Raw genomic sequence first — 22,747 nt, 5'->3', positions numbered from 1 at the left:
ATGCGATTTCTGAATGAGGATCCCACTACATCATCTTTCCTTGTACATATACTGCCGTTATTCCTGTCTACTTTGTGTGGTTATCCTGAAATGCATATCTTTGGCATATCAGTGCATGAAGCAGACTTACGCGTTGGTTGGGTGTTGCCTTTGTGGTGCTGCAGTTTTCGTGGCCAGCAGTGTATATAGATCGTACATATTGAGATTTGCGCAATTAATACCAGCACACTTTGTTTGCACGAACGCAGACGCAGTGGAGATCGTGCCGTTCAGAGCTACCTGCACCTCCGCCTCGGCGAGCGCGGCCGCCCCCGCGTCCCCGTGGCGCAGCTGCGCCTGCGCCTGCGCCACCTCGTTGCGCAGCTGCACACGGCACGCGGCTCGCACAGCACGCAGCCGCTCCTCCATCTCCAGCTCCAGCGCGCGCACCTGCTTCTGCGCCTGCGCACGCCTGCACCACGTACAACAGTCCAATGCATATCCTCGCTCTCGAAAGCCTGTTTTATGGACCTTTTACACCAACGACTTTATTGTGCCAGTTGATTACTCGTGACAAGTGAATCTACAGCAGCGTCCCTGCACTACACTACTGGCCATTAAAATCGCTACACCAAGAAGAAATGCAGATGATAAACGGGTATTCATTGGACAAATATACTAGAACTGACATGTGATTACACTTTCACGCAATTTGGGTGCATAGATCCTGAGAAATCAGTACCCAGAACAACCACCTCTGGCCGTAATAACGGCCTTGATACGCCTGGGCATTGAGTCAAACAGAGCTTGGGTGGCGTGTACTGGCACAGCTGCCCATGCAGCTTCAACACGATACCACAGTTCATCAAGAGTAGTGACTGGCGTATTGTGACGAGCCAGTTGCTAGGCCACCATTGACCAGACGTTTTCAATTGGTGAGAGATCTGGAGAATGTGCTGGCCAGGGAAGCAGTCGAACATTTTCTGTATCCAGAAAGGCCCGTACAGGACCTGCAACATGCGGTCGTGCATTATCCTGCTGAAATGTAGGGTTTGGCAGGGATCGAATGAAGGGTAGAGCCACGGGTCGTAACACATCTGAAATATAACCTCCACTGTTGATAGTGCTGTCAATGCGAACAAGAGGTGACGGAGACGTGTAACCAATGTCACCCCATACCACCACGCCAGGTGATGCGCAAGTATGGCGATGACGAATACACGCTTCCAATGTGCGTTCACCGCGATGTCGCAAAACACGGATGCGACCATCATGATGCTGTAAACAGAACCTGGATTCATCCAAACAAAATATGTTTTGTCATTCGTGCACCCAGGTTCGTCGTTGAGTACACCATCGCTGGCGCTGCTGTCTGTGATGCAGCGTCAAGGGTAACCGCAGCCATGGTCTCCGAGCTGATAGTCCATGCTGCTGCAAACGTCTTCGAACTGTTCGTGCAGATGGTTGTTGTCTTGCAAACGTCCCCATCTGTTGACTCAGGGATCGAGACGTGGCTGCACGATCCGTTACAGCCATGCAGATAAGATGCCTGTCATCTCGACTGCAAGTGATACGAGGCCGCTGGGTTCCAGCACGGCGTTTCGTATTATCCTCCTGAACCCACCGATTCCATATTCTGTTAACAGTCATTGGATCTCGACCAACGCGAGCAGCAATGGCGCGATACGATAAACCGCAATCGCGATAGGCTACAATCCGACCTTTATCAAAGTCGGAAACTTGATGGTACGCATTTCTCCTCCTTACACGAGGCATCACAACAACGTTTCACCAGGCAACGCCGGTCAACTGCTGTTTGTGTATGAGAAATCGGTTGGAAACTTTCGTCGTGTGAGCACGTTGTAGGTGTCGCCAACGGCGCCAACCTTGTGTGAATGCTGTGAAAAGCTAATCATCTGCATATCACAGCATCTTCTTCCTGTCGGTTAAATTTCGCGTCTGTAGCAGATCTGCGTGGTGTAGCAATTTTAATGGCCAGTAGTCTATTTTTCCTGTGTTTTGTCTAGCCGTCAGAGCCAAAATTGGGTGAATTCTGAGCGTCCAGCTGTGTGAAAGTGAAATTGAGGGATCATCCTTCTGACAAGAAACTGGTATATAGTAACATCATTAAAGAACGAATGATTGTAGTAGAAATTAGTAATAATTAAAGCCAGTTTGGCAGGGAATATTCTTCAGAAAGGCACACTGGTCGAAAGTATCCCGACACCTCTATGTAAAGCGAAATTTACTACTAGGTGTCATGAGAAGTGGATCCGCCAGTATAAAATGGGACGAGAAATACTGTGTTGTCAGCAGAGTAGCGGTAACAGCAGAATGTGTCTGTCAGCAGAGTTCACTGACTTCGAATGTGGATTAGTCATTGGATGTCAGCTGAGACAGCTACCACAAAGAGTGCTCGTACGGAGCAAAAAGATGGAGTACGGTGGACGATCAGCTCTTCATACACCTGTAGTTAATCCAGAGTGATGGTTCAGTTGGTGTCAAGAGCGACACCACTGGACAGTGAATGAGTGAAAACGAGTGATGTATCACGCTACACCTGCGCCAATGTGATGGAAAGATTGAGTTTGGCGAAAGTCTGGTGAACGTTACTTGCCATCATGTATAGTGCCAACGGTGAAGCACCGAGGTGGTGTTACGATATGGGAGTGTTTTTCATAGTTAGCGTGTAGTCTCCTTATTGCGCTTATAAAAGTGCTAAATGTGGAGGGATAATGCAGCATCTATGTGGCAATGGTTTGTGGACAATAACATTCTTGATTTGGACTGGCGCGCCCAGAGTCCCGATCTGGACCCCAACAGCACATCTATCGGACGAGTTAGAACGTCAGCTTCACTCCAGACCCCAGCGCCCAGTATCGTCAATTCTGGTTTCGGCTGTTGAGGTAGAATGAGCTTTCATTCCTCCACAGACATTCAGACAGCTAATTGGAAGTGTCCCCAGCAGTGGTGAAGCCCTCGTAAAGGCGAAAGATGGAGAGAGCCCATGTTAATGTCACCTAATAGGTATCAGGATATAGTGTATATGATAAATCCTCCGCTCTAGTGAAAACTGAAAGAATAGGAAAAGTGTCATCTAAACATCACAAAAAATCATCATTAATTTGTTGGAGAAAATAACAACATACTAACACATCAAAGACAATTTAGAAAGCACTTACTACTTTATCATCTCTTCTTATTTCCCTTCTAACTGACAAATATCATCCAAAACAGACAAAGTACTTCATGGATGAACGGCCAGATATCAGTGTCCAACAGGCAATATATTTTGGTAAGCAACCACGATTCTATTGTCGAGTCTACTGATGAATTTCTTTTTATCCGTCTAGGATGGATACGGTGAGCTGCAGAAGGTCATAGTCTTTCAGGCGATAATATTAGCTTAACTTATTGGTATTCTGCTTTGACATTCTATTGTTTTGAGGGGAAAGGTGAAGTTCGGTGGAGGATCCGAGGGACAGCTCTAGCATTCGTCCTACTGGCCGAGGGGAAACATCCAAAAAAACCTGGCTAGAGCTGCTGCATCGAGTGTGTCTGTCAGTTTCTGGCAGGCTGCATCTATTGGAATCACCGTTGCATTTCTTACGGAGCCGACTAGCTCGCTAGTATCCGTTTTCAGTGCATCTAGAACCTGTGAGGTTTCGTACATGACTGACGTTGGTTGTGCTGCATCGCCTTTCATGTGGGCAACTGATTGCCTAGGTACTGACGCTGACTGACAGACCTTGTCCTTGGTCCGAGGTGTAAGGAGTTTGAGCAGGTAGTTGCCGATCCTCCTGATCTTGTCGCTTTGGTGGTGATGACCTCCCGTTAGTGGATTGGCTTGAAGGCCATCTAAAAAATTATAGACACGTACCAGTCAGGCAGCGCTAGCACTGCTACAACTTCGTCGTCTTATTCTTACCATTGCTGCCGTTCCCGGCCAGCTTGAACGGTAACTGAACCACAGTAGCGACTTTGTCCCCGTTTCCACGTTGAGCCATGTCGTATATGTTGACGAGCGACAGCAGCAACGAAGCGACCCGCAGCGAGTCGAGCAGCAGAGATGCTAGTTGCCTACGGGCTGGAGCAGGGCTCCCCCCTCCTTGTGACATGTCGTTCTGTATGCGATCCCGCATTTCCTCTCTTCTCTTACTGCCGTCAAGTCACTCCATCCCAGGTTGGCGCTCAGTGACGCTTGCTGGTGGCGCTTCGGCTGTTCCTCGCCCCCCCCCCCCCCCTCGTCCAGGTACTCAGCTCATTGCGAGATACCTCCTTCCTCTTCTTAATCGGGCTCAATGTGGAGCCCCAGAACGATTGTACAGCGGTTCCCTTACTAGAATCTCGATAGATTCTTAATGACACAGTTCCAGAAGTTAGACGCGTGTGTCAGAACCTTAGTACGGGTAGTACTCCAGTCCGTGTAATTCCGACAGGCAGGCTGCCGACTTGTTAGGCAACTGCAGTCCTGTGTGCCGTTGGTGTTCTCGGCAATGATCTTTCACTATTCGCGCTGTTCGACCTATAGAAGTCATACCACATTGACAGGACATCTGACAGATCCCGGATTTCCGTAGTCCGTGGTCGTCCTTTACACTACCAAGCAGGTCTGTGCTTCAGCTGGTGGGCGGAATATAGTCCTTACTGGATGATTCCGAAGAATTAATCCAATTTTTCCATATAGCGCGCCACGAAATAGGTTACATGTAATGGCCGCCTCCTCTTCTGTTTCGGCCATTTGTCTGGTCGGTCTACAACGTAGAGCTGTCCGAATTTGCCACTCTGTGTAGCCGTTTTGCCGGAACACCATTCTCAGATGTTCAAGTTTTTCGTTGAGCTTCCCACTGTCAGAGAGTGTGCCGGCCCCATGTACCAATTTTTTGAGCACTCCGTTCCTCTGCGCCGGGTTGTGGCAGTTGTTTACATGTAAGTATAGGCCGGTGTGCGTCTTCTGACGCACACGCAGTGGCTCAGCATGGTGTCTGCTCTTCTTCTTACCAGGGCATCCAGAAAGGGGAGCACTCCATCTGATTCGACTTCCATGGTAAAACTAATGTTCTGCTGTAAGGTATTGGGATGTATGAGGGAATCACTCAGCTTTCTCTCCCATGTTGCCATATGACGAAGGTATCGTCGACATACCAGGAGAAACAGATAGGTTTCCATTCGGCTGATTTCTGGGCTTTCTCCTCGAAATATTCCATATACATGTTGACGGCTTTCATGTTCATTTCTGAAAATACTAAATGTTGACAATCGCCTACGATTAATCTTGTAATATATGTTGTATACACACTTTATACATGAAGTGATAACTCTTGCTCCGCGATCATATAATGCAGGCTTTCACGGCCGGTATTGTCTTCACTTAAAACTTCCGGGCTGATAGGCCGTGGTCGATTTATAAAACTCTCCCCTGACGTTTCGTCTCCGATTGCGGGAGACATCCTCCGAGGTAAAGCGGCGAACTGCGAAGAGAACTCGGGGAAGCGCTGATTATATAGGCAGTACAGAGGGCGCCACTGTCCATCACATGGTGTCGGCTGTGAGACTGTCTCTGGTATTGCCAACATTCCCAATTGAAAGTAATCGATCGTCACGCTTGTTTAATAATTTTAATAGGAAAGACGAAGGTGTTAAACTGGATAAAATTTGGATGTCAGCGCTGCACCGGAAGCTTCATTTTTCTCAATATACATTGTTTTGAATTTAATGAATTTAGTTTAAAGAGGGACCTGAATTAACAAGACAGACTAGAATGTGCTGATATAAATGTTATTAATTTCTTTTCTGAAATGACATTTAACTGAAAGTAGTAGATAGTGAATTAATTCCATACACATCTTTAATCATTTTGCTAATTATACTGCATAAATGGCAACATTTCTTCAGTGTCAAACTATACATTTGTTTTTATGAATAGAGATGGTTCAAATGGCTCTAAGCACAATGGGACTTAACATCTGAGGTCATCAGTCCCCCAGACTTAGAACTGCTTAAACCTAACTAACCTAAGGACATCACACACATCCATGCCCGAGGCAGGATTCGAACCTGCGACCCTAGCAGCAGTGCGAATAGCGAATGCCTACTGATTAACAGTTACGTTCACCTATAGTCCGATATGACAGAAAAATTCTGCAAACACGTAATTGCATTTGTTGTCTTTCTTCCACTAACATCTTCTTGAACATTATATTTTGAAGATTTTTTTTGCAGATGTCATTTGTTCATACGTTTTGAAACTATGTTTTCATGTAGTGACATTTGTTAAGAGTAGCACTCTGTAATCCATGCGCCTGTTAATTTAGAATCATGTAGTATATAGCTAAGCTTTCCTGCCTATTCGAACACTTCTTTTCTAATTAATATCAGACGGAAGCTTATGTTGCCATAAATTTCCAGGCTATATGTTTTTTTGAGGTGCGGAAATGTGTGAGAATCGTATTTGCTCCCACGTCAGAATATTTGCTGTCCGTTGACATTTTTTGTAAGTTTATTGATGAGTGTTAGCGCAGAGTATGTCTTACACAGTAATGCAGCTACCACTGCTTTAGAGGTGTCCAGCATTTAAGATAATTTTTGCCCGATAACAATGATTTATAAATTGGTGATTGTTGCTTCTAGCGTGGGCTTGGCAATTCATTGCGGCTGTAGCGACTACCGAGCGATCGCTGCGGCAGTGAAACCGCAATGCCTGGCCGCGCTCGCTAGTACATCGTACGTCATTCTGACGGTCTTAAGGTTTCGCTGTAAAGTGATAAATGTCGTATTGTGGCATACGGGACGACGTTGATAAAACTGTGAGTAGTTACACTCGTTTGAAATGGTAATAAAACTCCGTCCGAACAGGCCTTGGAAGGCCCAACGGTACCGACCGGCCGCCGTGTCATCCTCAGCCCACAGGCGTCACTGGATGCGAATATGGAGGGGCATGTCGTCAGCACACCGCTCTCCCGGCTGTATGTCAGTTTCCGAGACCCAACAGCGCTCGGCAGACCGGATGGTCACCCATCCAAGTGCTAGCCAAGCCCGACAGCGCTTAACTTCGGTGATCTGACGGGAACTGGTGTTACCACTGCAGCGAGGCCGTTGGCTCAAGTGAGTAACAATTTCAGTAAAAAAGAAAAATCGTGTAGTGATCTGTTAACTGCTGTTATCTTTTACTATCCGCTTCCTAGAAATTACCAGCAAAAGAAAGTTAATAACTGTTATCGGTTTGCAGATATTTGGTCGTCCAGGCCTTCGCTTTTAACCATGTCTCTGAAAATAGCAATAATGTCGCCGTACAAGAGGTAGTTCTCTAAGCCTATTCTTAACTGCATACATTACAGCTGATCGTCTATTTAGTAGCCCGTGATCCGGCCAGGCCGCTTGCCACGTGGAAGTGAAATAAAACTTTGTAAACACTGGGAAATAAGTTTGTATTTTTCATTCACGAAATTAGAAAGCTTTTTATCGTTGAAAAATAATGGAGTAAACTAAGATGCCTTTAAGCTGCAAATTCCTACGGGATACTCGGATTGATATTCTGGATAACAAGCACAGAAAATAAGGAGTTGCGAACATGAACAGCAAACGCTAACAGATTGAAATTGATTTTTCAGAGAGCAGTAATAAATATAATGAATTGCTGAGTGATTTCACGTGATTGTTTTACACAGCATCTGATGCGTTCAAGAACGTGTGAAACGCAATGTTAGTGACATTCTACAATTGTGTTCCAGTCCGGCACTCGGAACCAGCTGAACATCTGATCAATCCTGGGATGTATTTCAATCTTTCTCCACTCCGTAGTCTCTCTCTGAAGTGATAAGACCGCGGAATTGTAGGATAGTTCAACAGCTATCAAACCACAGGAGATACACATGGCAGTTTGGTGATACAAATGAAATATACTCAGATAGCACTAATAAAATTCTACTACTAGCAAAAGCCAAGATCCTATGCTCTGTCCGTGTTCTGGATAACATTTTTGAACTCCAGTTTTTTACTGATGTACACTGTACCGAAAAGGGAAACATTTTATCCACATGCTCAAATTTAATACGTATAAGAAACGTAATGATACGGCTGATTGAAGTATAAAAAATACTGTGAATCCCAGGGGAACAGCATGAAAGATCATCGAAGCAAAAATGTCTAGCAACACGAGCTCTATAACGCATACCTTAAGATCTATGAGCAGTTTCTCATTTTAGTACTGTGAAACAAATCTCTTCTGCAGCATGCTCTTTGCTTTTCATATTTGGAAGGGGGGGAGGGGTAAAAATTTGACTAGTAAATAAGTGCTCTAAAATGCATACCTCAGTGGAAGAGATATGTTTCACAGTGGCGAAAATAACAAGTGCTAGTAGCTCTTAAGGTGTGCGGTCTTGAGCCCTTGTTTAGTAAATGTTTTTGCTTCGAATGATCGTTCGTGTCATATTTCCTGTGTATTGACACCTGGCACCCCGGGTAAAACAGTACTTACAGCTCTGGACCCAGTTTGCTGAGCTGAGCTTCATAGAATAGCTTTTGTCTCCTCAACGCCTCTTCGCTGTCGGTGCGAAGTTTTTCCAGCTCCTGGAAATGCAATCAGAACGTTGGTTTTCTTCTATCTGTAGATAAATGATGGCTCTAAAGTACTAAACAACACATATAAGTCTCCGCACTAGTAATTTAGGAGGTAGATCACACATTTTACAGAACCTAGAAAATGTCACTATATTTGTCTCTCCATATACTAAAGCAGAGATTACATCACCTGACAAGTTATACTCTATCCTCATGGCTAAAATTAAATGCAGTCCTATAAAATATCACACCATACGCAGTAAACATTGCGGCTCTCCTTATCAGCAAAGGAATCCTTACAACTAGGGATGGTGTTCTTATATGAAATAAGAAAACTACAAAGAGCGAAACTTGTCTAGCTTGAAGGAGGAAACCAGTGGTGCTATGGTTGGCCCGCTAGATGGCGCTGCCATAGGTCAAACGGATATCAACTGCGTTTTTCTTAAATAGGAACCCCCATTTTTTATTACGTATTCGTGTAGTACGTAAAGAAATATAATTGTTTTAGTTGGACCAGTTTTTAGCTTTGTGATAGATTGCGCTGTGATAGTCACAAACAATTTTAGACGAACAGTTGGTAGCAGGTACGTTTTTTAAATTAAAATACAGAACGTAGGTACACAGCGCATCCGAGGGTTGAATTCCCTCATTCGAAGGCGCCGGATTCCAAAGCCTGGGCTACTCTCTGGTTGGAATCTCCGCTTTCGAAGATTGTGTCCGTCTGTCTGTCTGTCTGTCTGCCCGTCTGCCCGCCGCTTACTGTTGTAGCTGTTCGTTCGTCCGCCCGCCCGTCCGTCCGTCCGCCTGCCTGCCTGCTCGCTGTCCGTCTCCGCTGCTGCCTGCTGTCCGTCCGTCCGTCTCTTCGCCGCCGCCGCCGCCGCCGCCTGCTGTCCGTCCGTCTGTTCGCCGCCGCCGCCGCCGCCGCCGCCGCCGCCAGCCGGTGCTCACCGTCGCCGTCGCCGTCGCCGCCCGCCCTGGTCGTCCGACCCTGGTCTTCGTCCGTCTGCGTCTTCGCGTTTTCCCAGTTTGTGTCCTTTCCTTTACGTGCTGTGCGTTTTTTCTTTCTGTCGTCATGTCCGCCCCCACCACCACTGTCACTACTACCACCACCGCCATTGTCTATACCTCCCCTTCCGCCGCCTCCACCACTATAACTTGGTGTGCCCAGTCCCACCCCCCTCCTTCCATTCCGCCTCTCCTCACTCTCCCTTCACCCTCTATCTTTGTCGCCCCCTCTCCCGCTTCTTCCTTTCGCTCCTCTCGTTCTGATCCTTTCCCCCCACTCCCCCAGCCTGTCACTGCAGCTCCGGCTCGGGTGGTGGCCCGTCGGACCACTGCCCACGCCCAGCTCTCGCCGTCGCCTTCGCCATCACCGCCGCCACTGCCACCGTCATCGTCATCGTCGCCGTCGCCTTCACCTTCACCGTCACCGTCACCATCTCTGGCGCCGACTCCAGCCCCGGGACCTGCCACTCCCCGCCACATTCCAGTTGTTCCCATCCCCCACGCCTCCTCCGCCGCCGTCAAGCGCCCCAGTGGCACTCCTGTCTCGTCTGCTCCAAAAAAGGCTCCGCCTCGTCCCCCTTCCCCCACCCTTGATGGCATGGATGTCTCCCCGCCCGTCCCTGCCCCCTCCTCCTCCTCCTCTACCCCCTCCTCCTACCGCTACCTCCTCTCCCGTCTAGATCCCTCCCTCCTTGAAGCCCGGAACCTCACCCTCTTCCTTCGCCAGAATTGTCCTGGTGCCCCCATCTCCCTCCTCACTCCTCGCCGTGATTCGGTACTCATCTCCTCCCACAGCCCTACCCTCCACACGGACCTCCTTTCCCGCATCCCTATCACCCGCTTTGGCCCTCATGCCTCTCTCACCCCTGCTCCCTCGCCACCTCCGTCCCGCCAACCGCAACCTCTGCGTCGCCCGCCGACCCTCACCGCCGTGATCACTCGGCTCAGTCCAGTGATCACGGAGGAGGAGGTGTTGGCGGAGCTTCAGGCCCATCCCCATCTGGAGGTGCGTGCGGTTCGCCGGATCCATAACGCTGCCGGCCCCACCTGCCTTATGCGCGTTTTTTCTGAGCACGCCCCCTCCATAGACTGTCTCCTGAAGGAGGGTGCCCTCCTTTTTAACCAGCATTATAAAGTTGACCCCTCCCGTTCCCCTCCTCAATCCCTCCGCTGCCAAAGGTGCTTGCGGTATAATGTGCACCCAACATCTGAGTGCCGCGAGGCCCCCACCTGCCCGCACTATAGGAAAGCCCACTTTTTACGGCAGTGCCCCAATCTCCAGTCCCCCCCCTCCTGTAATACCTGTAACCTCCCTCATCCCACCTACTCCCAGAAGTGTAAGGCCCGACCCCCTCCTACCACTCCTGAACTCACCGTTCCTGTCCGCCCTCTGGACGCCCCCACCCCTCCCGGCAACTCCCTTCGCCCACCCCCTACCGCTGAGGACATCATCCGATTACTCACCATTGTCCTGCAGAATGTACATCCTTTTCAGCGCCCACACACCCTCCAACAGATCTCCCTCGCCGCCCGATCCGTTTTCCACCTCAAAATGTACGCCACCTACTCTAACAACCAGGCCCATTTCACCTTCTCCCATCTTGACACCCTCGTTTAAATCCCTGTCATGGCGTGACAGCAATGTATCCTTTTCAACAACATCCGCTCCCTTCCCGCCAACAAGAACCTCTTTCTCCATACCCTTGCCACCCACCGCGTGGATGCCTTCCTCCTTAATGAAACCTTCCTCCAACCCCACCACACCATCCACACTTCGCCCTACCTCCTCCACCGCCCCGATAATCCCCTCCCAATTGCGCGTGGCGGAGTTGCCATTGGGCACCGTTGCCAGATCCCCGTTCGGCTCCAACCTCTCCTTCCCGACCCCACCGAACACCTGATCCTTAGTCTCTTCTTCCCTGGCCTTACCGTTACCTGCGCCACCATCTATGTCCGCCCTAACGCCCCTATTCCCTTCGACTTCCTCTCCCACATTGACCATACCTTCTCCTCCTACGTGATCGCCACCGACCTCAACATCCATAGTCGTTCCGCCGCCCAGTTACGGCGGTGGCATCGGTTCCTCTCCTCCCTTCAAGGCGACCTCATTCCCATCCCCCAGTACACCTGTCCCGAATCCAATTCCACTCCTGATGTTATCCTCTCCTCCCCCAACCTCCTTGGCCGCATAACGGTGGATGTCCTGGAGCCTATTGGTAGCGACCATCTCCCTGTCCTCCTCACCGTTTCAGACGGTCGTCGCCCTCGCCCCGACCCTCGTACTGACCCTCCCCCTAAGTATGTCCACGACTATTCCCGTGCCGACTGGAATGCCTACCGGGATACCCTTTCCACCCAGGTCGATAGCCACCCTCTCACCTACCACCACCCTGACGATCTCACCCATGCCGCCTCCTTTCTCCAGCAGACCTTGTCTGAGGCCATGGAGGCCCACGTCCCTACTGTCGCCATCCACCCCCACCGTCCTACCTTACCCCCACAGGCCGTTCTCCTCCTCCGTGAATCCCGTCGTCTCTACCGTGCCTTCCTCCGCACGCGTGACCCGGACACACTACGACACCACCGGCAACTCCAGCGACACATTCATCTTTTGCTCGCGGCTAAGAAACGCCGGGACTGGCGACAGACATGCACCCGTTTAAATGCTACCCTACCAATCAACTCGTCCAAGTTCTGGTCGGCCTTCCGTCGCCTTACCGGAACTAAACCCTCCCCCTATTATCCTCTTCTCCATGATGATCACCCTTTCCCTGACTCCCTTAGTAAGGCCAATCACTTTGCCTCCTACCTCTCCGATGTATTTTCCATCCCCGATGATCCCCAGTTCAATTACTCCCTCTTCCTGGATATCCGCGATCAAACTGACACCTCTTCCCCTCCCCTCGCTCCTGGTTTCCAGTACTTGGACAACATCGCACACACGGAACTCAATGCCCCTATCACTACACAGGATCTCATTGCTACACTCCGCACAAAACGCAACACCGCTCCTGGTCACGATCGTGTCACCTACCGTCACCTTCGTGAAGCTCCTGTCTCTTTCCTCTCCACCCTGGCCAGGCTCTACAATGTAGTCCTGTCCACTGGTTACTACCCCGACCTGTAGAAAACCTCCCGTATCCTCATGTTCCTTAAACCCGGCAAACCACCGTCCGCTGTCTCCTCCTACCGCCCCATCAGCCTTACCTCGGTCTTCAGCAAGGTCCTGGAATCCATCCTCACCCGCCGCATCCACCAGCATCTCCGCCAGCACTGCCTCCTTCCTGTCACCCAGTGTGGCTTTCGGCCGTCCTTCTCCTCCGACAACCTTCTCCTTCACCTCACTCATCTCCTTTCCGACCAGCTTAATTCCCGTCGCTCCGCAATCTTCCTCTCCCTGGACCTCTAACATGCCTATGACTGTGTATGGCATTCCGGTCTCCTCTTCAAGCTCCAAACCTTCGCCCTTCCCATTAACTACGTCCGTCTGATCGGCTCCTTTCTCTCCCGCCGTCCTTCCTATGTCACCGTCCATAACTCAGATTCCTACACCTTTTTCCTGCCGGTGTGCCCCAAGGCTCCGTCCTCCCCCCCCTTCTGTACCTTTTGTACACGGCGGACATGCCGCCGCCATCAGCCCCCGTCCACCTTCTTCAGTTTGCCAATGACACCACCTTCCTTGCCCTTGCCCCCACCCTACAGCGCTCCCAACACCTTCTCCAATCCCATCTTGACCGGTTCACCGCTTGGTGCAACCAGTGGTTGCTCAAGGTCAATCCCTCCAAAACCCAGGCGATCATTGTAGGCAAAACCACCCCTTCCTTCCGCCTCCTTGATTTCTACATCACCATCTATGGCCGTCCTATCGCCCTCACTCCCACCCTTAAGTACCTTGGCGTCACCCTCGACCGTCGCCTCTCCTGGACTCCCCACCTCCGGACAATCCCAGCCAAGGCACGCTCCTGACTCAGTCTCCTCAAGCTCCTCTCCGGCCGTACGTGGGGTCTGGACCCATCCACCATCCTCCACACCTATAAATCCCTCATCCGCCCTATCCTTTGTTATGCCCATCCGGCTTGGATCTCCGCCCCCCCCCTCCCTTTTATAAATCCCTCCAAATCCTTGAACGCCATGCTCTCCGCCTCGCCTATCGCATCCGTCTCCCCTCCCCCACGCGGATCCTGTATGATCTCATCCCCTTCCCCTACCTCCTCCTTTTCCTTGAAAGGATACGGATCCTGTACACCTCCCGTAAACTCGACCCTCCTCACCCGCTCGTCTCCCCGATCCTCACCCACCCCCGCCCGCTGCCGCGCCTGTATTCCCATGTCCCACCTGGTCTCCATCTCTCAACCCTCCTTACCCCCTCCCAAGGTGGCTTCCGCCAGCTCCCCCTCCCTGATGATGTCCTCCTCCCCAGCATCTACCCCTCCTATCAACTTTGATCCTCCCCCCCCACCTCCTGTGTCCTTTCCTTTAGGCACCCTCCCTTCCCCCTTTCCCTTCCCTTCTCTTTCCTTTCCCCCCTCCCTCCTACCCTCTCCCCCGGGCTTCCCCTCCCCCTTCCTCCCTCCCCCTCTCTCCTTTGCCCATGGCATCTCTGCTCTCCCCTCTCCCATTTCCCCTTCCTCCTCCTCCACCTCCTCTCTTGGCAGGTCCCCGGACTCATACACGCTCAGTGAACATTCACGCGCCGGAGATCATCGCCATCAGTGTTTAGTGTGTGTGCGCATCGTTTTGTGTTTCGTGCAGTTACAACTCAACTGTTCACATGTGCCGTCGCCGTTCTCCGTGTTTTGTGCGCCGTGTCTCCAAGTGTTAGTGTTTTTTTCGTCCAACGTGAACGGCTTCTTGTTTCTTGTTTTTTTGTATCTCCATTTTTCGCCCGCCGTTTTTTGTATTGTATATATCACCTCTCTGTCACGTTTATTGTTCCACTTAAGGCTGAAGAGCAGCGTACTATGCTGCTGACAGCCCGCCTGTATAGGTGTTTAAAATTACAATACAGGAAAAAAAAAAAGAACGTAGGTACGTTTGAACATTTTATTTCGGTTGTTCCAATGTGATACATGTACCTTTGTGAACTTATCATTTCTGAGAAAGCATGCTGTTATAGCGTGATTACCTGTAAGTACCACATTAATGCAATAAGTGTTCAAAATTATGTCCGTCAACCTCAATGCATTTGGCAATACATGTAACCAAATTCCTCTCAACAGCGAGTAGTTCGCCTTCCGTAATGTTCGCACATGCATTGACAATGCGCTGACGCATGTTGTTAGGCTTTATCAGTGGATCATGATAGATATCGAATATCCTTCAACTTTCCCCACAGAAAGAAATCCGGGGACGTCAGATCTGGTGAATGTGTGGGCTATGGTATGGTACTTTGATGACCAATCCATCTGTCATGAAATATGCTATTCAGAACCGCTACCGCTTCAACGGCACGCGAGTTATGTGCCAGGCATCCATCATGTTGGAAGTACATCGCCATTCTGTCATGTAGTGAAACATCCTGTAGTAACATCGGTAGAACATTACGTAGGAAATCAGCATACACTGCACCATTTAGACTGGCAATCGATAAAATGGGGTCCAATTATCCTTCCTCCCATAATGCCGCACTGTACATTAACCCGCCAAGGTCGCTGATGTTCCACTTGTCGCAGCCATCGTGTATTTTCCGTTGCCCAATAGTGCATATTGTGCCGGTTTACGTTACCGCTGTTGGTGAATGACGCTTCGTCGCTAAATAGAACGCGTGCAAAAAATCTGTCATCGTCCCGTAATTCCCAGTGGCAGAACTGTACGCAACGTTCAAAGTCGTCGCCATGCAATTCCTGGTGCATAGAAATATGGTACGGGTGTAATCGATGTTGATGTAGCATTCTCAACGCCGAAGTTTTTGAGATTCCCGGTTCTCGCACAATTTGTCGGCTACTGATGTGCGGATTAGCCTCGACAGCAGCTAAAACACCTACTTGGGCATCATCATTTGTTGCAGGTCGTGGTTGACATTTCACATGTGGCTGAACACTTCCTGTTTCCTTACATAACGTAACTATCCGGCGAACGGTCCGGACACTTGGATGATGTCGTCCAGGATACCGAACAGCACACATAGCACACGCCCGTTGGACATTTTGATTACAATAGCCATACATCAGCACGATATCGACCTTTTCCGCAATTGGTAAACGGTCCATTTTAACACGGGTAATGTATCACGAAGCAAATACCGTCCGCACTGGCGAAATGTTACGTGATACCAAGTACTTACATGTTTGTGACTATTACAGCGCCATCTATCACAAAGCGAAAAAAGTTGTCCAACTAAAACATTCAAATTTTTTTACGTACTACACGAATATGCAATAAAAAATGGAGGTTCCTATTTTTAGAAACGCAGTTGATATCCGTTTGACCTATGGCAGCGCCATCTAGCGGGCCAACCATAGCGCCATCTGGTTTCCCCCTTCAAGCTAGACGAGTTTCGTTCTTTGTATATATTTATTTATTTGTTGATGGTCCGTCAAGTACCTAAATTGATAGTTTTTACAACAGAAATATGTGTAGGAGGCGACAAGTACTGAAGTAGTTTCAGTGGCTAAGGTACTCTGTGTTCAGTTTCTTTTTCACACTAGTTTTAGCAGCCTGTAAGTTGGATACAATTTTTCGAAAAACAGTTGTTATGCTTACGATGTCGATAAAGGTGTATGCAACAAAGCCGTGCGTCAATGATTTGCTTAAAACTAATTCAAATGCTTTCGCGAAACAAAGGAAACCATTCATAACGGATTATTTTAAGATCTTCCGTCAGCAAGGGTAACGTTAGGCAATATCAAAGAACTTCATTGGTCCATCTACCATTCAGCTTGGTATGTCTCACTCACCTCTTGCACTCCATTATATTCCCTTAACAATTCGTTTTCCTGCCTCTGCAAGTAATTCCCAAAATGAACTTCCTGAAGCAGTCTAAAGCACGTCGACAGTGAACTGGACTAGACTCTAAGACAGAAGAAAGACGTATCACGAAGGAATTATCCGAATGGGACGGAAATCGGTAAATGTGATGTACATGTACAGACAAACAAATGATTACAATTTCAGAACAAATTGGATAATTCATTCAAGCGAAAGAGCTTCACAAATTGAGCAAGTCAAAAACGAGTTGGTCCACGTCTGACCCTTATCCCAACAGTCACTCAGCTTGGTAGTGGTTGATAGAGTTGTTGGATGTCCTCGTGACGGATATCGTGCCAAACTCTGTCCAATTGGCGAGTTACATCGTCAAAATCCCGAGATGCTTTTTGGGCCCTACCAAACGTTCTCAGTTGGTGAGAGATCCGGCGACGTTGTTGGCCAACGTAGGCTTTGGAAGCACGAAGACAAACAGCAGAAACTCTCGCGGTGTGAGGGTGGGCGGGGGAGGGGGTCATTATCCTACTGTAATGTAAGCCCAAGATGGCTCTCCATCAAGGGAAACAAAACGGGGTGTAGAATACCGTCGATGTTCCTCTGTGCTGTAAGGGTGCCGCGAAAGGCAACCAAAGGGGTCTTGTTATGAAAATAATTGGCACCCCAGACCATCACTTCGGCTGTCGGGCCGTTTTGCAGCCGACAGTCAGCTTGGTATCCTACCGCTCTCAAGTCGTATTCAGACACGTCTTCGGTCAAGAATCTCATTGAACGGAGTAGAATTGCCTGAAGTGATGAGTCCCGCTTCGAACTGAGACCCGACCGCTTCGAACTGAGACCCGACGACGAGTGAAAACGTGCCTGGAGACACCTGGACAGCGATAGGATACCAACCGACTGTCGCCCCGCTCGCCATACTGTCCGACAACCAGGACTGATGGTCAGAGTGTCATTTGTTTTCATAGCAGGACCACTTTAGTTGTCATCCACGGGACCAGTAAAGCCCAGTGGTAGGTCGACAATATTCTACGACCCGTTTTTTGTCCTTCATGGTAAGCCGTTCTGGGCTTACATTTCAGAAATATAATGAGACAGGGTTGTAGCCTCTCCCCGATGTTATTCAATCTGTATACTGAGCAAGCAGTACAGGAAACAAAAGAAAAATTCGGAGTAGGTATTAAAATTCATGGAGAAGAAGTAACAACTTTGAGGTTCGCCGATGTCATTGTAATTCTGTCAGAGACAGCAAAGGACTTGGAAGAGCAGCTGAACGGAATGGACAGTGTCTTGAAGGGAGGATATAAGATAAACATCAACAAAAGCAAAACGAGGATAATGGAATGTAGTCAAATTAAATCGGGTGATGCTGAGGGAATTAGATTAGGAAATGAGACACTTAAAGTAGTAAAGGAGTTTTGCTATTTAGGGAGTAAAATAACTGATGATGGTCGAAGTAGAGACGATATAAAATGTAGACTGGCAATGGCAAGGAAATCGTTTCTGAAGAAGAGAAATTTGTTAACATCGAGTATAGATTTAAGTGTCAGGAAGTCGTTTCTGAAAGTACGTATTTGTATGGAGTGTAGCCATGTATGGAAGTGAAACATGGACGATAACTAGTATGGACAAGAAGAGAATAGAAGCTTTCGAAATGTGGTGCTACAGAAGAATGCTGAAGATAAGGTGGGTAGATCACGTAACTAATGAGGAGGTATTGAATAGGATTGGGGAGAAGAGAAGTTTGTGGCACAACTTGACTAGAAGAAGGGATCGGTTGGTAGGACATGTTTTGAGGCATCAAGGGATCACAAATTTAGCATTGGAGGGCAGCGTGGAGGGTAAAAATCGTAGAGGGAGACCAAGAGATGAATACACTAAGCAGATTCAGAAGGATGTAGGTTGCAGTAGGTACTGGGAGATGAAGAAGCTTGCACAGGATAGAGTAGCATGGAGAACTACATCAAACCAGTCTCAGGACTGAAGACCACAACAACAACAACAACATGGCCGCCCGCACACGGCGACCGCTTCCCTTCGTGCTAGCTAAACCCTACTTTGGCCAGCAAGGTCGCCAGATCTCTCCCCAATCTACAACGTCTGGAGCATGATGGCCAGGCCCCTCCAACCATCTAGGGATTTTGACGATCTAACGCGCCAATTAGACAGAACATGGCGCGATATCCCTCAGGACATCCAACAACAGCATCAATCAGTGCCAAGCCGAATAACTGCTTGGCTAAAAGCCAGAGGTGGACCAAAGCGCCACTGACTTGTTCAATTTGTGAAGATCTTTCTCTTAAGTAAATTATCATTTTTGTAAAGCTGTAATCATTTCTTTGTCTGGACATGTAGGCCTACATCATATCAACCGATTTGCGTCTAGTTCGGATAATTCTCTTTTTGTGTGTGTATTTTCCACGTACCTTTTCAAGCAGTAACTTCACTACGATCAAGGGATCAATTGGCTTCCGCCCACTCATTTCTGCCGTTAGTACATGCACTGCACTACGAAACACCGCAAATGTCTCACTCATACTGTGTGTACATTTGTAATGCAGCGAGACTGGCACATCGACCTTAGGATAGCGCTAGCGGCCGCACACTTAGGTTTACAGGTGAATGACATTGATTCCCATCCGAACAGATAAAAACTTATATTTTAAGCGTGTTTCCTTACGGTTTTAACTACTGAGGTGGGTACCTCCCTTGTTAGAACTCAATGTGTGACACCATTCTTCCCTGTTTTCCTTTTTTTACGTATTCACACTGAAATTCTTAAGTGCCTTTATTATTTTAATTATCAGTTATTATTATTGTTCGTAGTTGTAGTTTTAGTAGCAGAGTAGAATAATAATTGTTGGTATCGTGCTCGAGGAGGAATCCACTAATCGGCAGATAGTGCTCAACTGATAGACATATTTGGACTCAGTGACTGGAAGGGGTAATGCAATAGCCGGATAGAGGACTCACTGGCCATAGTTTACTATCCCTTTCTCTGTCAGTCTTTCTTCCACTGACACATGATGATGTACCTCAACTGGGAGCGCAAGAGGATCACACACTTTGTCAATGTATTTCCATCACAGGCGTCTTTTGCAGCCAAATCATCCAGCTAATTCCATTGACTCCCATGTAACCTGGTGTTCAGGAGAGCAACACCTGCTTCTGTAAGAAAAATTGCGAGTGCTTTATGTTCTAGATTTGTTTCTCTGTTTCATACATTGCCCAAATAGCTGGAAGGTTATTATATTCCCATCCAACAGAGAGACAAAGAGATGTGTGAAATCACGCCAGATGGGGTATCGACACACCACATGTCGGCAGACCATCGCCAGAGCTGGTTGGGCAGAGCCTCTGTTACAAGCAGCCTATAAATCCGATAGCATGGCAGGCTAAAGCTCGCGGATTCGACATTCGCAATCAGCCGCATCGCCTTCGGTCGGCAGCGACATTGGTACACTGAACGTGTCAAGCACGTCATCACTTCTCCAATTCGCGTCCTATAGTAGCTCCACCATTTCCCACACCTTCATCTCATGTCTGAGCATCTTCAGAACGAATACATTAGGCAGAAATCCCAGTCCCACCCTATATCCTAACCACGAATCACTAGCGACGTAGCAAGCTTTCCTTCTTCTTCCATATCCCTATTTCCATGGACCTCCATGCCTTATCCGTGCTCTCCCACTGGAGCTTCAATCAACTCGTGCTACCGTCCCGGCATAACCGTCTCGTATCTATCTCAAGACACACTCTATTCATCAATGCTCCACCCCATTCTTCAGTTATTTCCCTCCTCTATCCTGCACCCTCAAGAACTGTCAGTTGCTTTCTGCAGATCCCCTTTCTAGTATTGATTATTCCACCTCTACCATGAAAATGATCATTTTTATGCGCCACCACCATCAGATTTAACATTATCATCCCTGATCTCGTTTTAGCTGTTTTGTAAAGTCATTTACACGAATTTAAAAATCTATAGAAATCTTCATCAGTTTATTGTTTCAAACATAGTTTATTTTATCTGATGTATATAATCTTAGCTTTGATAAACATGTTAGGCCTTTGGCTGAAGAGTGGTTTTGATGACGTCTTTGGCTCAACGTGAGAGCACAATTAAGCAGAGGCCACGTTAAGAATGTGCGCGGAACAAAATGCTCTGAAACACTTAGGGGTACAAGTATTTGCCTGCACAAACATTCTACTCCATCGTTAGATCTGTCACAGATCTCCAACAATCCTACTTTTGCAGAGCAGGCAAGCCTCCGACGTCCGCATTCTGTGAAGAGGCTTAGACATCCAACAACTTGTCGCCTACTCGTGATTTCACCATCCTTCAACCAACTTCCATAGATACTCACTACAGTAGCACGTCATCAGGCAACCAACTTCCAACGTCCTCATAAGAAGGAGCCTTGACAATCTGCCCTTTGTTGAAGTCATTTATGCCAGTGAATTACACCATTTGCTGCCCTTGTCGGTACTAGAATGATTTCTCATTCGTCTCTGCTCTGATTACATACTTTCATTACTGACTCACGTAGCCGCAACGTCACGGAGAGGCATTGAATATCGCGGTGGGCAGTAGTCGCAATGTTTTCTTTCAGCAGTGTATGTTAACCGTTGCACAAAATGGCCAAATTATTTTTATTTTATTTTATCGTATTGCCTAGATTTAAATCACAAAATTGTCATCAAAGTGTGGTGTCTTAAGCATAGCACGTACCGCCAGGCAGCACCGCAGGCGTCAATAGGTCGACAACCCACTCCAGAGGCGGCTTGTAGCCCAACGACTGCCGCACCAAGAAGTTGCGGCAGTGGCGCCGCCAGAGAAATGGTACGCGCGGGTGCCACAGCAGAGCGGATAGTTCCAAGTAAGCTCGATTACCGAGATGACCGCCTTCTACTTGTGTGCTTTGCAGCGCATCGTCTGCCTCTAGCGAATCAACACCAGCCCGTCTTCAGCGATCATTCTAGTGGCACAAGAACTGTTTACTTTCCACCCTTAGCTTCTGGAATAGTAGTTCAACTTCAGAATTTGCTGCCTAAGTCGATTTGTACGAAGTTGAGCATTCGTAATAAATATGTATGTCATTAATCATTATCAGTATTTCAGAGCTTTCCTCGTTCTCCTCTCACAGTGTTTCCCTCAGCGCACTATAAATCGTTGAGGATGGTGACGAGTAAAATCTCCGCCTTTGGTTGTAAAAAAAGTGCGATAGAACACTAACAAGGAAAATTCCCCATCGCACCCCCCTCAGATTTCGTGGTAAGAGGGCCCAGTGGACAGTTTGTCAAACCCTGAACACAAATCAAGAATGAAAACAGGAAGAAGGTTTACTGAACTGTGAAAAGAAAAGCGAAGTAGAAACAGTGAAAGGTCCAGGGACAAGAAGTGCAATGTATGGCAGGCTGAAGTAGCTACGACGTCGTGGTTAAGCGGTCAGGACGTTGGCCTGATAAGCAGCCGATCCGTGTTCCCAGTCTCCCTCACACGAACTTTTTTTTTCGCTGTTCGCTGTATTCAAATTTGTGTCCGTGACGTGATGTAACGTCCGTTTGCGACAGCGAGCTGTAAGGGAGGGTCCCATAATGACAGTTGAGTCTGCACAACTACTCTATTGGCAAAAGCAAGGAATTGCCTTTCGAATGGGAACCCCAAACATTTGATGACAAGGCGACAAGTCAACCGAATCCTCCACCTTAAAACATGTCTGCTGTTTTCGTACACGACATCAGTGATAGTAAATGTGTCATGTGATAGGAATTTCTTATCGATGCACCTATTTTGTACGACTAGTAAGTGAGTGAGATATGCCTCCTTACCCGATATAGGTGCTCGTATGAATGTGAATGTGATCATTCCCAAGGAAATGATTAAAACATAATAGTTTGTCACATAAGCTGCAACAAATGAAAGCAACATTTTCACAATCATACGATTTCTCTGTGCCCTGCCACAACATATGTTTTTGACGTTTTTGAAGTTGCGTTCCGTTTTGTACGTGTAGGCTCTTGAATTCCTTTGTTGTAAAACAGTTCACGCCCGTTTATTTGTTGTCACTTCTGTGAGACGCCTGTGTGATATCTCGCCTGCTCTCACTATTCACCCCATTTACTTGCGACGGTAACGTATTGTTACCACATGGCTCATATTCTGTAATCAATGTATAGTATGACAACTGCCAAGACCAGAGAAAGAGACAAACATTTCAATGACCGGACGGAGAGGTCATTATGTCGTGAAATAAATAAATAAATAAATGGCTCAAGACAGATTGTA

The 22,747-nt window shown here is 48.0% G+C and overlaps 1 pseudogene; it reads right to left on the bottom strand.

The window, feature by feature from the left end:
• Nucleotides 1-6,961: 6,961 nt before the first annotated feature.
• LOC124722451 lies at nt 6,962-7,079 on the bottom strand (annotated as a pseudogene).
• Between the last annotated feature and the right edge of the window lie 15,668 nt (nt 7,080-22,747).

The sequence above is a fragment of the Schistocerca piceifrons genome, chromosome 1 (assembly GCF_021461385.2).
Source record: "Schistocerca piceifrons isolate TAMUIC-IGC-003096 chromosome 1, iqSchPice1.1, whole genome shotgun sequence".
Classification (NCBI taxonomy): Eukaryota; Metazoa; Arthropoda; class Insecta; order Orthoptera; family Acrididae; genus Schistocerca; species Schistocerca piceifrons.
Note: the sequence above shows the minus strand (reverse complement) of the source record. Positions and strands in the feature narration are given on the sequence as shown.